The sequence below is a fragment of the Rhinopithecus bieti genome, unplaced genomic scaffold (assembly GCF_001698545.2).
Source record: "Rhinopithecus bieti isolate Rb0 unplaced genomic scaffold, ASM169854v2 scaffold_4553, whole genome shotgun sequence".
Taxonomy (NCBI): domain Eukaryota; kingdom Metazoa; phylum Chordata; class Mammalia; order Primates; family Cercopithecidae; genus Rhinopithecus; species Rhinopithecus bieti.
The window spans coordinates 3,462,289-3,477,961 of NW_016804694.1; the positions used below are offsets into that span (position 1 = coordinate 3,462,289).

The window sequence follows — 15,673 nt, forward strand, 5'->3', positions numbered from 1 at the left end:
GGAACATGGGAGGGGACAATAAGCAAATCAAAGCTGGCCACTCCAGCCAGCAGCACCAACCTGCTCAGGTCCCCTTCCACACTGTGGAAGCTCTGTCCTTTCGCTCTTCACAATAAACCTTGCTACCGCTCACTCTTTGGGTCCGTGCCATCTTTAAGAGCTGTAACACTCACCGCGAAGGTCCATGGCTTCATTCTTGAAGTCAGCAAGACCACGAACGCACTGGCAGGAACCAACTCTGGACACAGGAGGATTGCTTGAGCCCAAGAGTTTGAGACCCACCTGGGCAATAGAGTGAGACTCCTATCTTTAAAAAAAATTGAAAATTGCTTCTCAGCCTTTTGACTAAAATCAATTATAGTAAAAAATAAAAATACACTATGCAATAGAATGGTATACAAACTCCTAACCCCCATCCAAAAATCAAAACAAACAACAACAATAACAAAACACTGTAAGGCAGAAACAAAATAATTTATAATGAAATAATGTTTATTTCATAAAATTACATTAGAAGACAAAGATACTCCCATAAATTTTCATAATGCCTTATGAGGGGAGATTCCACGTCTAATAAGAACTGGTTTCAAGAATTAGTGTACCTAGAATACATGGACTCCAACTGAGGAGAATATTTAATCTTAAAATGTCTAGTATTTGCTAATTTTGTTTCTTTTTATATCATGTTGTAAGGCAGTTTTCATAGTTACATTAGTATTATATTTTTATTCTAACCTTTTTCCAAAATGGACTTGGGTTTGAAAGCTTCATAATTTCCCTTCTGTCCTTCTCTTCCTCAATTATTAAGTACTCACTGGGTACATGACATTATTTCTTGAAATTAATTCTCACAATTAAGTAGACCTTTAAAGCTTCTAATTCATTTCCCAACTCACATTTTTCAGATGTGAAGAGAAAATCATCATCATCTACTAGCTCATTATATATGCTATAAAATATTTCACCCCATCTGTGAAGTTGGCCATAGTAAATATGTTTTGTTGCCTTAGTCAAGATTTATGATAATATAATAATGTAATTTTAAAGGCCACATGCCAAAGTACTTCCTCAATTAATAAAAATACTTAGCACTTAACCTATAACACACTTTAAAATCATCACACAATCTTGCAGGTAGCTATTTACCCATGTGCCCAGGGCTAGTAACAACTGATAGAGAGCCTGTCACCAAGCCTATTTACTTGATTTATTTTACAGTAGCCTTCTAAGGCCACATACATAATGGGTACTCACTTTGTGATGGGAAAATAAATCATTTGTTCTGGACAACCTGACAGTGTTACTATTAAGTTATTAATTCGCTAAGGGGGAGTAATTCCCTGAATAGCCTTTTTTCCTGCGCAAATAAGAACACTATTAGTAAATATTCACAGATTCCAAGAACCTACAACTGAAAAGAATTTAAGCATCATAACTAGGACTTTTTACAGATGAGAAAACTGAGGGACTTGTTCAAAGTCACAACATTCAAAGGCAGAACCTGGGATAGGGTAAGGAGAGATATAGCATCTCAACTTCCTCATTTAGAAAATGGTCGCTGCCCCCACAGGGTAACTATGAGGATAAAATAAAACACATGAAGGACACAGTACAGTGCTTCACATGTAACAGTCATTTCATACCGTCATTTTCCTTCTCAGAGTTTCCTCCACAATCCCCTCAATCATGGGTCGGTCTTTTTTTTGTTTTGGCCAAAATGTAATTTAGGATGATGCACTTTGGTGATGATTTTCTGACACGTATACTGCATTGACAACAAATTATACTCCATTCAGGAACAGGAGTCACCTGAAGGCTACAGAGGAAGCACCTGACCCCAACTCTCATAAGTCTATACTCCCCAAAAGTTTCAAGGACTTTCAATTTGTTGGGCTGAGCCCAAGCCAACTTCCCCAGGGTTGATAGTATGCAGTTAAGAGCCAACTGTTCAACCTTGTGCTCCACACATACTTAAAAAACTTTTTTTTAATTTTTGTGGGTACATGGTAGGTATATACATTTATGGGGTACGTGAGATGTTTTGATACCAGCATGCAATGCATAATAATCACATCATGGAAAATGGGGTATCCATCCCCTCAAGCATTTATCCTTTGTGTTACAAACAATACAATTATACTCTTTTTAGTTATTTTTTAAATGTACGATTAAATTATTATTGGCTCTAGTCACCTTGTTGTGTTTTCAAACACTAGGTCTTATCCATTCTTTTTATTTTTTGTTTGTTTGTTTGTTTGTACCCATTAACCGTCTCCTACTAGACTACAAGTTTTTTTGTGGGCAGGAACCACAAATGATTGTCATTTGGACCCAGAGCACCTAATATTACCTAGCAAGAGGTCAACACATGTTTGCATGGATGAAAAAGAAGCTGCCTGGGCATCTCCTTCCCAGCTCCACCTGAATTAGGTCAATTCTTATCATAAAGGAGCCACACCATACTCGAATTCAACTCACATGAATTTAACTATTTATATGGAAGAAGTCAGAAATAGTGGGGGCTACTCACCACTCCACTTAGTGACTACATGCTCCTTGCTGTAATCAAGCCTAAAACAAAAGGTGTGAGTGATTTCAGAAGTTTCTCAATCACTGTTAAACAAGTGAGGAATTAATTGAAGGCTGTAAAGAAGCACTGACCACAAACAGCTAGAGCTAGAGAGGTAGTACAACACAGTCATCCCACCTTGGGAGAATTAACCTTCCTTAAAAAACTCATTTGGTGATTTTTTCACATCAGAAGAATTTAATTACCACTGAAATAAATGGTACACAATTACTTTAGTATACATATTTTAATGTTTAGGTAATTAAACTTTTAATCTAGGGGTGACAGACCAGTAAAGAGAGCAAAGAAATCAATGAAAACGATGCAAATGCATACAAGATTATTACCTCCTTAAAGCAGCAAATGAAGTATCTGAGAGAACTTCACCAACCCACCAATTACACCATGGCAAAGATGGCTTCACAGGGGGCTTATGATGCAGGTCAGAAAATAAAGGTGGCACTCATGAAATGAGGTACTGATAAGCCAGATTAGGGGTGTCATATAAAACTAGTAAAACTAAATTATCATAATCCAAATTAGCTCATTTTTAGACAAGCTTGTATTAAGAAATCCACGACATGGTACTCTGTAAGCATAAAGGTAATGATATGGAATAGCCTCCAACACATAATGAGAGAAAAGCAAGATGCAGTATAATACATATGGGCTTAAGAATAAACATTAGAAAATGCCACATATACCCAGCATATTTCTGAATAGATATGCAAGAAACTTTATTATTTTCAATCTCCCACGGTAGAATGGACGCTCCATTAAAGCAGATCTTGGCCTATTTTGTTCACCCCTGCATCCCCAAACACTAGAACAGCACCGGTGTTGGCAGTGAACCAATGGTAAGCTGTTTCAAAGAGGGGGAACCAGATGTCTGTGGGGTCAGGATGGGAGGGACTTAATCTCCACTGTAGATGCTTTCATATTTTAAAATTTTGTACCATTTTTATAAATTACCTCCTTAAAAAGTGATTTTTTTTTTTAACAAATGAGTTGTTAGATGAGATGTCACAAAGATTTATTAGGCTGACTTTCATCTCCAGGACTTTAGCAAGGTACTAGCTAAAAACTGCAGCATGAGTATTAGCAGGCTTGATAGGAGTGAGGCTCATGCTGTTACTAAAAAGGATGAATAATAACTAGAAAATTTTAACTGATTTAACCACCTTAGAAAACAGTTTGCTACTGTTTACTAAAATGAAGCTCTGCCTATCATATGACTAAGCAATTCTACTCCATATATCCTAAAGTAAGGTGTGTTTGTGAGGCATGTGCAAAAAGGTCATAACTTTTTTTTATTGATAAGTAGATTATCTACCTGGGAGTGGGTAGGAACAAGGTAGAAGGGACAGAAGAAATGGGAGTGACACTTCTCTGAGAATAACTTCGACTTTTGGAACCATGTTAATATTTCACATACTCAAAAAAGGACTAATAAATAAAATCAAAAATGGAGAGAGGGAAGCCTAACATGAAACACAAACAGAATCAAATGAACCAAACTGTATTTCAAATGAATAACATAATCACATGAAGAAAGCAGGGGAGGAGGGAAGTACTAACTCCTATAACTGAACACAGTGTTTGGACTACAGGTCCCCACGCTAACATGTTTTAAAACGCTAAACTCTAGTTAGTGGGTTTCTTTTTCACAAAGGTATGGGCTAACAATTTTGAACGTTTCTGGGTACATTAGGAGTATACAAATAAGTAAATATGTTGTCAATAAAGGGAGTCAGGTTCTCACTGTTGAACAAAGGTGTTACAAACATGAAAGGGGAATGGATAGAATCAACTCTGTACCGTATGGCTGAAACTGGAGGTGTCAGTATGAACGCATGGTTTTAACACAGAGATACAAAATATAGAAAGGTGTGGAATACACACACAAACACTAACTCCTATAACTGAACACAGTGTTTGGACTACAGGTCCCCACGCTAACATGTTTTAAAACGCTAAACTCTAGTTAGTGGGTTTCTTTTTCACAAAGGTATGGGCTAACAATTTTGAACGTTTCTGGGTACATTAGGAGTATACAAATAAGTAAATATGTTGTCAATAAAGGGAGTCAGGTTCTCACTGTTGAACAAAGGTGTTACAAACATGAAAGGGGAATGGATAGAATCAACTCTGTACCGTATGGCTGAAACTGGAGGTGTCAGTATGAACGCATGGTTTTTAACACAGAGATACAAAAATATAGAAAGGTGTGGAATACACACACAATGAAACTGGAGGTATCAGTATGAACTCATGGTTTTTAACATAGATATACAAAAATATAGAAAGGTGTGGAATACACACACACACACGCACATGCAACCCATAACATCTATTTGCTAAGAGAGCCTAGAAGCAATGATACCCCAATAGCTATGAGCACACCTAGCTCTGAGATCTTGTTTCTAAATACAATTTTCTACCAAGTGTTCCTTGGAGAAGCAGCTGATTGCAGGGCAGGGGTAGGGAAAATATGAGATAAACCTGGACTATCTTGTCGTGCCAGAAAATAAGAAAGTAATCAAAGAATCAAGGGGACATGACAGACAGACACAGAGCCAGCTTGAAAGGGTTGGTCAAATATGGAACAATATGAATTAAAAAAAAAAAAAAGATAGTAATTAAACCCATTGAATAACATAAGAACCCATGAGATCATTGAGATATTAATTAACTAGTTAATTAATGGGGGCAAGCCAACTAATAAATGTAAAAGGAGAGATGGAATTAGAAAATCTTCATTTGGCAACAATCATGGCAATAATGGATTCAGGAAACAGTCATCAATGGAGCCTAAAACTAGTGTGTGAAAGTCTGAGGAGTAACAAGATATTTACATACTCTCAAAGTATCTCCCAGAAGATACTATTTACAAAGGAAAGGCAGAAACTTTACATTGGAGAAACCAGGCAGAATCCATCTTAACTAAGTGATCAAAATTAACAACATCAATAATAGAACAAATCAACATTAGCCTCTCATCAACATTAGCCTCTCGAAATGAAAGCACTGAGAAAAATACATCACATCTATAATATTACCGCCACAAATGCATAATGTGGATCTAATTATAACCAGATAAACCTCAAGTAAGAGACATTCTATTAAAAAAAATAAATAGGCCAGGCACAGTAGATCATGCCTGCAATCACAGCACTTCGGGAGGCCGAGGTGGGCGGATCATGAGATCAGGAGTTCTAGACCAGCCTGGCCAACGTGTAAAACCCCGTCTCTACTAAAAATACAAAATTAGCTGGGTGTGGTGGCATGTGCCTGTAATCCCAGCTACTAGAGACAGTGACTCAGGAGAATCACTTGAACCCAGGAGGCAGAGGTTACAGCAAGCCAAAATCGCACCATTGCACTCCAGCCTGGGCAACGAGTGAAACTCCATCTCAAATAAATAAATACATACATACACATATACATACAAACTGGTCTAAACCCTTATAAAATATCAGTGTTATAAAGACAAAGACTGAGGCACTGTTCTAGATTAAAGGAGACCACACCAGGCATGGTGGCTCACGCCTGTAATCCCAGCACTTTGGGAGGCTGAGGTGGGGGGGATCACCTGAGGTCAAGAGTTTGAGACCAGCCTGGCCTACATGGAGAAACCCCATCTCTACTAAAAATACAAAATTAGCCGGGCATGGTGGTGCATGCCTGTAATCCCAGCTACTTGGGAGTTTGAGGCAGGAGAATCATCACTTGAACCTGGAAGACAGTGGTTGCAGTGAGCCGAGATGGCGCCACTGCACTCCTGGGCTACAAGAGTGAAATTCCATCTCAAAAAAAAAAAAAAAAAAAAAAAGGGAGACCAAAAGAAAAAAAGAAAAACTGAATGAACCACATGGCTGGTTTTTTGTTTTGTTTTGCTTTGTTCTTGTGTATTGGACTTTTATTGTTTTTGTTGCTATAAAGGGTATTCATTGATAAGTGAATTGGGATAATTGAAGAAATATGAATAAAGCCTGTAGGTTAGCTACAACAATAGTATTTAATGATTATAAAACAGTTAATAAGAGAATATTCTTGTTTTTAGGAAATACACACTGCAGGATTGGGTATTATATCTGCAACTTTCTCTTGAACAGTTCAGTGGGGGAAAAGGAGACAGAGAAGGATAAAACAAATGTGGTAAAATGTTAACATTTGGGAGATGTGGTAAAGGTTACACAAGAATTTTTTGTACTATTCCTGCGATTTTCCCGTATGTCTAAAATTAGATTAAAATAAAAAACTAGAAGAAAAGAGTTAAGTGGGTAATTTATACTTGTTAGGGGTAAGGATAGTGAAAGTTAACATCTGACATAAAGTGCCAAAATATAAACCTAACTGTAATATGTTCTGAAAAGGTTGCCTAAGCCAATTATGTCCTATATACACCTTCTAAAGAATGAGATTTGAAATAAAATGGATCTACTTAGGATCTTACTCAAGGAGAAAAGTTAGTAAAGTACCCAAAGGACCGGATTATAAATTAGCAGACTCATCTAAGCCATGTATCCCAATGTCACTGTACCATATGGACATTGAAACACATGCCTTCAGACAGCGGCTGAGCAAGCATTTTTCTTCTAAAAGTTTGGAAAGTGAATTACCTTACCTAGAAATGTTTGGTTATATTTTAGATTAATATAAAACCATTAATTAGGAATACAATTGTGTAAGAACAAATGAGTAGAACAGAATAGGATAAAAATGAAAACATTCTGGCTGCATTAGTACTAAAGCTAATGTGATGGATATAAAACTTCAAGGAAACCACAACAAATCTGTAATTTGTGAAAACTTTCCATAAAATTTAAAAACCACTAAGTTTTCTTCAGAGCATTTCCAGAAAATACTGTGAATAAACAAGTCAGAAAAATTACAGCATGTGCTAAAACAGAGACAATCAACATCAGCTGAAGAAATGGCTTCATATGAAAAAGGATTGATGGTTGTTATAAAATATGCCCACAAATTATTTGACTCTCCCCTCAAAAAGGTGGAACCTAACTGCCTTCCTCCTTGAGTATGGGCTGGACTTAGAGCCTCCTTATAACCAATGAAATATAGAAAGAGTAACAGTGTTAGGTTCAAAATAGGACATAAAAAGGACATGGTTTCCTCCTTGCTCTCTCTCGCATCACTTGCTCTGGATGAAGCTAGCTGACATGTTGTAAGGATACTCATGCAACCCTATGAAAGTTCTGAGGTCCCTGGCAAACAGCCAGCAAGGAACTGAGGCCTCCTGCCAACAGCCATGTGAGTGCACCATCTGGGAAGCAGATCCTGCAACCCCAGCCGCAGCCGCAGCCGCAGCCCCAGCCCCAGCCCCAGCCCCAGCCAAGCCTTCAGATGACTGCTGTAGCACTGGTCAAAAGCTTTTTTTTTTTTTTTTTTTTTTGTGAGACGGAGTCTCGCTCTGTCGCCCAGGTTGCAGTGCAGTGGCGCAATTCGGCTCACTGCAAGCTCCGCCTCCTGGGTTCACGCCATTCTCCTGCCTCAGCCTCCCGAGTAGCTGGAACTACAGGCGCCCGCCACCTCGCCCGGCTAGTTTTTTGTATTTTTTATTAGAGACGGGGTTTCACCGTGTTAGCCAGGATGGTCTCGATCTCCTGACTTGGCCTCCCAAAGTGCTGAGATTAAAGGCGTGAGCCACCGCGCGCGGCCTGGTCAAAAGCTTGATTGCAACTCATCAGTGACTCAGCCAGAACTACCCAACTAAGCTGGTTCTGAATTCCTGACCCACAGAAATCATGAGATTAAAAAATGTTTGTTGTTGGCTGGGCGCAGTGGCTCATGCCTGTAATCTCAGCACTTTGGGAGGCCGAGGTGGGCAGATCACCTGAGGTCCAGAGTTTGAGACCAGCCTGACCAACATGGAAAAACCCCATCTCTAGTAGAAATACAAAATTAGTTGGGTGTGGTGGCACATTCCTGTAATCCCAGCTCTCTGGAGGCTGAGGCAGGAGAATGGCTTGAACCCGGGAGGCGGAGGCTGCTGCACCCCGAGATTAGGCCATTGCACTCAGGCCTGGACAACAAGAGCAAAACTTGTCTCAAAACAAAAAAAAGTTTGTTGTCTTAAGCAGCTAAATTTTGGGATAATTTGTTACATAGCAAAAGACAACTAACATATAATTTGATTTAAGTTATTCCATTTGCAGAATCATAAATTTATCGAAATATTCATTGTAAAACTGAAATTAACTATCATTTACAAAGATACAGTCTATATTTCCAGGAATGTATTAAATAGGACCAGAGTGACTTAGTCAACATGCAAGAAATGAAAATCTTGCAAGTCAGAATATCTACACAGAACTATAAATAGAATCTATTAATTTTGTAAATAGGTTTAAATATAAACACCTAAGTGGAGGGAATAAGTATAGAGAGAAGGGAGATTAGCTGGGAAATCTCATTGTTTGGGGTGAGGTTTTAAGGGATTTTTTAAAAGAGTTGACTTTACTATAAATGTCATTAGCTTGAAAAAGTACAGTTCTTTCTCTAGAAAACTTGGCACCTATACATAAAGAAGTGGGGCTGGGTGTAGTGACTCACACCTGTAATCCCAGTACTTTGGGAAGCCAAGGTGGGAAGATCCCTTGAGCCCAGGAGTTCAAGACCAGCCTAGGCAAATAGTGAGACTCTGTCTACACAGAAATAAAAATAAATTAGCCAGGCATGGTGGCATGCACCTGTCATCCCAGCTACTCAGAAGCCTGAGAAGGGAGAATTGCTTGAGCCCAAGAGGTCGAGGTTATAGTGAGCTAGGATCACACCACTGTACTCTAGTCTGGGCAAGAGAGCCAGACCCTGTGTCTATAAAATAAAATAAAATAAATAAAAGTGGGAAAACTGAATATTTATGTAAGATCCCCTGTGAGTCAATTAAAAAATAATTGGGGTCAAATACAGCGTGTCTTCATAGGAGAATCAGCGTTGGGGCCATCAACTATCCAGCCCCCATTCCCTTCCATTACTAACTATATTACCAAATTGTCTTCAAACATTTAGGCAGTGACTAAATTTCTAACTTCCTCCAGTAACTTTTCCTAAAACAGCAGAAATGAGACTGTATTTCTTCATCAAGACATTGACATGCTGAAGACCCATGGTGACATAAGGAATTGACATGAAGTAAAAAGAGCATAGGCTGCAGAGCCCACACCTGGGTCTGGACTGGAGCCCAGTCCCACTTCTCACTGGCCACAAACTACAGACAAACACTTCCCATTCTGGAACTCAGTTACCTTATTAGTAAAGTGGAGATAATGTCAAATTTACACGGTTGTCATTATAAGGATGAAACAGTACACAGAAAGGGCCTTGCATATGTAGCCATTAGATAAATAGCAGCTTGTTTTTAATTACTATTTTGCTTATATGCACTATGCATATACTTCCCAAATCAAGAAAATAGGGACACAGACTGCCAGAATATTTTTGTGTCTCATATTCAGATGCAAAGGCAGCCCAGGAGGTTAATGTGGACTTACGACATGTTATAATTTCTGAAACATTACAATAGCTTATGAGTTGTTATTAAAACTGAACACTTAGCTACTTAAGAAACCAAAGTACCTAGTCTGTAATCAATATTTATACAGTACTTATCATATTCTTTGTATTACTCCAAATATGTTCTTTCTCTTCTATCAAATTACAGATTTGATTGCTAAAAAAAAGATACATCTCTATACCTGTCATGGCCCCATCCCTATACTCGTCATGGCCCCTTGAATACATAAGGCTGAATGAATTCAACTTCAAGTCCTCAATGTCTCTTCCTTCAATATAATCTTAAGATTATAAAAGTCAGGCACCTTCACCCTGACAATGTGCATATATGTGTGCACACTCATTTCCCTGAGTAAAACCAGACTTAGGTACACAAGGCAATCATCGTTTTCTCTATGCCCAGCACTTCATACAATTTCTGGCACGTTGTAAATGCTTAATGAATGTTAGTTGAGAGATAAATGAGAGAGAACAAGCACCTAGGCAGAATAGTGAGTAGCTAAACTGTCAGTCATGAAGCTCCAATTTAACCCCAATTTCACTCCCTTTACAAATGTGTTTATAATTTTGCACAGCTACTGTTTTATTTCCTTATACAGTGGAACTCCCTTATAACTTCCTCTCAGAGACTAGGACTAATATGTGTGCTATATGCCAAAAGTCTTCAGTATATGCAACATGTAAAACCCAAAGAATATTGGCAAGCACGGAATATGCCCTTAGATTCAGATTCCTGTACATCCGCGTTTCTGTGATTATACCTCTTCCTGTTTCTTTCCTGTGGGTTTTGCTCATTTCACCCATCTTATCTGTAAACTTCTCAGGAACAGGGAATACATTATTTGCTTCCCTTGTAAGACACAAGGTGCCTAATACAGGACACAGACTGGAATCCTGGCACATATTATTAACAATTATTTTGCAAACTGGATTGTCATTAAAAATAATAATAATAAGGGGAGAGGGCATCTAACACAAAGTCAAATGCACATAGCTACGCATCAGATACATGAAAGAAATTTTCTGTAGTTATTTTGTGCGTGTGTAAAATTAGAAATCATATCCTCCCCATGACTCATCAGAGATAAAAGAGGATAAATGAAATCTGTGTGTGAGGTACATGCAATCAGGCACCAGGACAGTATTAAGCAGCTTCAAAGGTTATTGCTATGTATCAGGCATTATAATGAGAAAACAGAAATGAGATAAGGTCTGTGAAATTGGAAATCAGACTGGTGGACCTAGAGAGTCTAGAGGCTGTTCTTCTCTAAACTATCTCCTGGTTCTCCATACACTTCAACCACTTTGTTAGTGCTGGTTCCTTTTCATCTATCCTCTAACAGCAGCATCAGCATTACCTGGGAACTTGTTCAAAATGCAATTTTCAAGCCCCAGTCCACACCTACATAATCAGACACTATGGGGGTGGGACCCAGAAATCTGTGCTTTACCAAGGCTTCTGGCTATTTCTTTTCTTTTAATTTTTTTTTTTTTTTTTGAGATGGAGTCTCACTCTGTGTCACCCAGGCTGGAGTGCAGTGGCCTAATTTCGGCTCACTGCAATGTCCGCCTCCTGGGTTCAAGTGATTCTCCTGCCTCAACCTCCTGAGTAGCTGGGATTACAGGTGTGTGCCACCACACCCAGCTAATTTTTGTATTTTAGTAGAGACAGGGTTTCACCATGTTGGCCAGGCTAGTCTCAAACTCCTGACCTCAAGTGATCCACCCGCCTTAGCCTCCCAAAGTGCTGGTATTACAGGTATGAGCCACCACACCTGGCCACCTCCAGCTCTTCCTAATGCATTTTCAAATTTTAGAACTACTACAGTTTGCATGTGTCCTCCATGTGTTAGAGGAGACTTGATTCCCCAATGCAACAGTAGTGAGTGGTGGGATCTTCAGTGATTAGGCCATGAAGACTCTTTTCTCATAAATGAATGAATGCCAACAGAGTGGGAATAGGTTCACACTATGAGTTCAGCCCCCTTCCCTCTCTCTCTTACCCATGTGATGTTGATGTCTTCTGCCACGTTATCACACAGCAAGAAGGCCCTCACCAGATACTGGCACATTGATCTTGGACTTCCCAGCCTCCAGAACCATCAGGAAATAAATTTCTGTTCTTTATAAATTAACCAGCCTGTTATTTATAAATTAAACTTAGATCAGTTCTTGTCTTAGTTTTGTGCTGCTATTATGAAACATAAAATATGAAATAGCAGCACAAAACAAACTAAGACAAGAACTGATCCAAGTTTAAATACTGATTTAAATGTCCAAAAGTTCCATTCACCATCTTTTCCAGTTCTCACTCTCCATTTTTCTGGGGTTGGGCCCTCATCTACTATCTCTACACCTATTACTACTACTAACAATAACAGCAACAGCTGCCATTTATTATATTAAGCATTTATAAGACAGGCATTGTGCTAATCACTGTGCACATAGTACCTTTCTTAATTTCCACTACAATTCTTTAATTCAGATAAGAAGCCTAGGCTTAGAGAAGTTATATAACTTGCCCAAGGTCAGCCAACCAATAAAGAACATAACAGAGATCTGACCTGCCATCTTCCTAACTCCAAAGTCCACTAAGTTAACTACTATACTAACATGCCTCCTAGAAGGTTGCTACTCCCATAACCTCAGCGGTCATCTATATTACAATTGTCCCTAACCATCTCATAAACTCTGAAGTAGAATTTCCAGTTACTTAGTAGATCTCTCTTTTTAAACTCCCCACAGAAACCTCAGAATTAACACTGCCATTATTTCTTCTCTCCTCTTCAAACCTGTCCCTCTTCCTGTGATTTCTAACTTAATGTCATCATAAGCAAACAATTGCTCAAACTAGACATATTATCTTTGACTTCTCACTTTCCCTTACCTTTAGCTGGTCATAAATGTAGAGATTTTAACATCTAAAAATGTCTCCAAAATCTATCCATACCCATTGTCCAACATTTCTCACCTACATTCTAGTCTCCCTGCCTCTCCACTCTTAATGCAATCTGCACATGCACTGTCAGCTTTCTGATTACTCTACCTTCTATGGCTCTCCACTTCCAATGGATGGAATGAGTCTCGACTTTTTAAGATGAAGTAGAAGACCCCCTTAAAATTTGGCTTCAAAATAGCTTCCTGCCTCATCACTTCTGCCATGCAATAATAAGTGATTAGGCCTTCATGAATGGATTAATGCCATTATAGCAGGAATGGGTTCATAATCTCAGGAATGGGTTCTTGAGTTCAGCCCTCTTCCCTCTCTCTTGCCCACAAGAAACAACTCAAGATATTTCCAAAAGTGCCATTTAATTTTAATCTTCAGTAACTTTGCTTATGTTGGCCCCACTGCCTGGAATGCTCTCTTCCCCCTCCACATATGGCAAAATTTTATTTAACCCTCAGAGCTAAGCTCCATCCCCTTCTTTTCAGCATGTTCCCTATCAAATTTTTCTCCAGCCAAAGTGCTCTACTCCCCCAGCACATTATTCATTCCAAAAGTGATTTAATGTGTCACAGCATATAATGGTTAGTGGTTTATCTCTTCTGATGAACACTTAGTATGCTGAGGATATTCTGTGTCTTAACCACTTCGTCTTCCCAGCACCCAACAAAGTGTCTAGCCATAGCCAGCACCCAGTAAATATTTGCTGAGTTGTTAAATAATGCAGCATTTGCAGTTGTAACTTTACACATCTTGGTTAGCAATTCAACTTCAGGTTTACACACCATTAAAAAGAATTTTCACATAACAGAAGATGTTACAAATAAAGACCAAGGGTTCAATATTCAGCAGCAGTGTCTTTAATTATTCAACAATCTCTTTTGTCCATATTTTTAAGCATCGTTCATCAGAAAGACTCCTTTCCCAACTAACATTTGTATTTTTTACAGGATCAGCAGTAAAGACAAACCTCAGAGAGATATTCCCAAGCAAAACTATGTCACTGAGTGTGACTGGATGACTATTGGTACATCATTTCAGTCAATTTCCAAAATAACGGCCCAAGTACATCAGGTAGATTTTAGAAATGAAGACATGCACCACTGACTACCTAAAATACATGCACATTAGTGAAGCATCAATTCCAATTCGTAATTGAAATCAAAAGTACATTAACAACCTGATATTGGTTCAAGAGTAATATCCTTTACTTTCAAGTAAGGATAACACTTATTCTTGTCAAAGACTATACTCTGATTAATACAACCTCTATCCCACCTTACAAGAAGGTTCTATCTTGTTAACAGTGAGATGCTGATAAGCCCGCCTTAGTCCTTAACACTTTGTCTTCCCAACCTGCTAAGCAATCTCTCTCCAGTATTCCCCTATAAGAGACGTTCTGCTCCAGTTACCAGACATAAAAGTTGTCAAATTCACATTATTATTTCCTTAGTCCCTGGTTTATTTCTTAATTCAAATTTTACACTTCTTTCAGAGAGCAAGTCAAATCTTACCTCTTTCAAAGAGTTCCCTAACTCAGCCTACACATCCTATCTTTTCTGATTTCCTACCACATTTATAGTCCTCAAAGAGCACTGGCTACATGCTACTTAACTTGGTTTTATAATTATTTTATATATCTCCTAGCTAGACTACTGCTCTCAAAGGAAAAAAAAAGGTCTTCTATGTCATTTTTCACTCCATAATCCTCCTCCCACACCTATCATGATACTGGGCAGAGGGAGGCACATTTATTAAGTACTTAATGGACTGAACTAAATGCTTTCTATATATAGATACACCACTTGAGCATAGTGTGCTATATAACAAATATCCATTGCATGCCTACTCTGTGGCAGGCACGTTTTTCCTATGTGTTAGACATAGGTCAAGGAGGAAAACACAGATGATTCCTGTCCTAAAAGCTATTATAGTGCAAGGAGGAAGACACTTTGAATTCCGAGTAATCTAGTAAGTGTTACAAAGCAAGGTTATGACTGGTTCCAAGAGGTAACATACTTTATAGATCCTCAGTCATGAAACGGAATCAAAGAATTTTAGACCTAAATGAGAACCTTGAACTTATTTTCCTCAATCCTCTTGCACAAAACATTACATTTCAGTACAGTCTATCTTTTCACTGGTTCTACACATTGCCTTAATCAACAGAAAGAAAACACTGGCTTCTTCCCTGTCTCCAATACTCCTCGCTCCTAAATATGGTAACCAGAACCCCATACATTTACCCATTACATCTAGTCCAGAGCACTGAGAAGAGAGCACTGGGCTGAGGATGAGCTACACCTTTACACTCTGGGTTCTCCCATCATCAACACTTTCCAGCCCAGTGAACAGAATCCCTATTTTCTGCCCAGAAAATAGCAACCTGTACTGCCTTTACGAAAAACAAACAAAACATGCTTCCATACTTCCTTGGACCTACTAATAACAAAAGCACAACACGGTTCTGGGAAATACAGCAAGATTATTTGAGTCTATGAGGAAGTAACAAATGAGGATGCCTATCAGCACCTTGGTCTCAAACTCCGTAGCAACAATGTACTAAAACGCCAAGGTAACACATGCACATACGTGTGAAGTTAGAAACTCTAGGCAACAAGTTG

At 38.7% G+C, this 15,673-nt stretch overlaps 1 protein-coding gene across 1 annotated transcript in view; it reads right to left on the reverse strand.

Annotated features, from left to right (window-relative positions):
- BTBD9 (BTB domain containing 9) overlaps positions 1–15,673 on the reverse strand; it is a 492,311-nt gene that overhangs the window by 472,523 nt on the left and 4,115 nt on the right. The gene's annotated exons all lie outside the window — the stretch shown is intronic.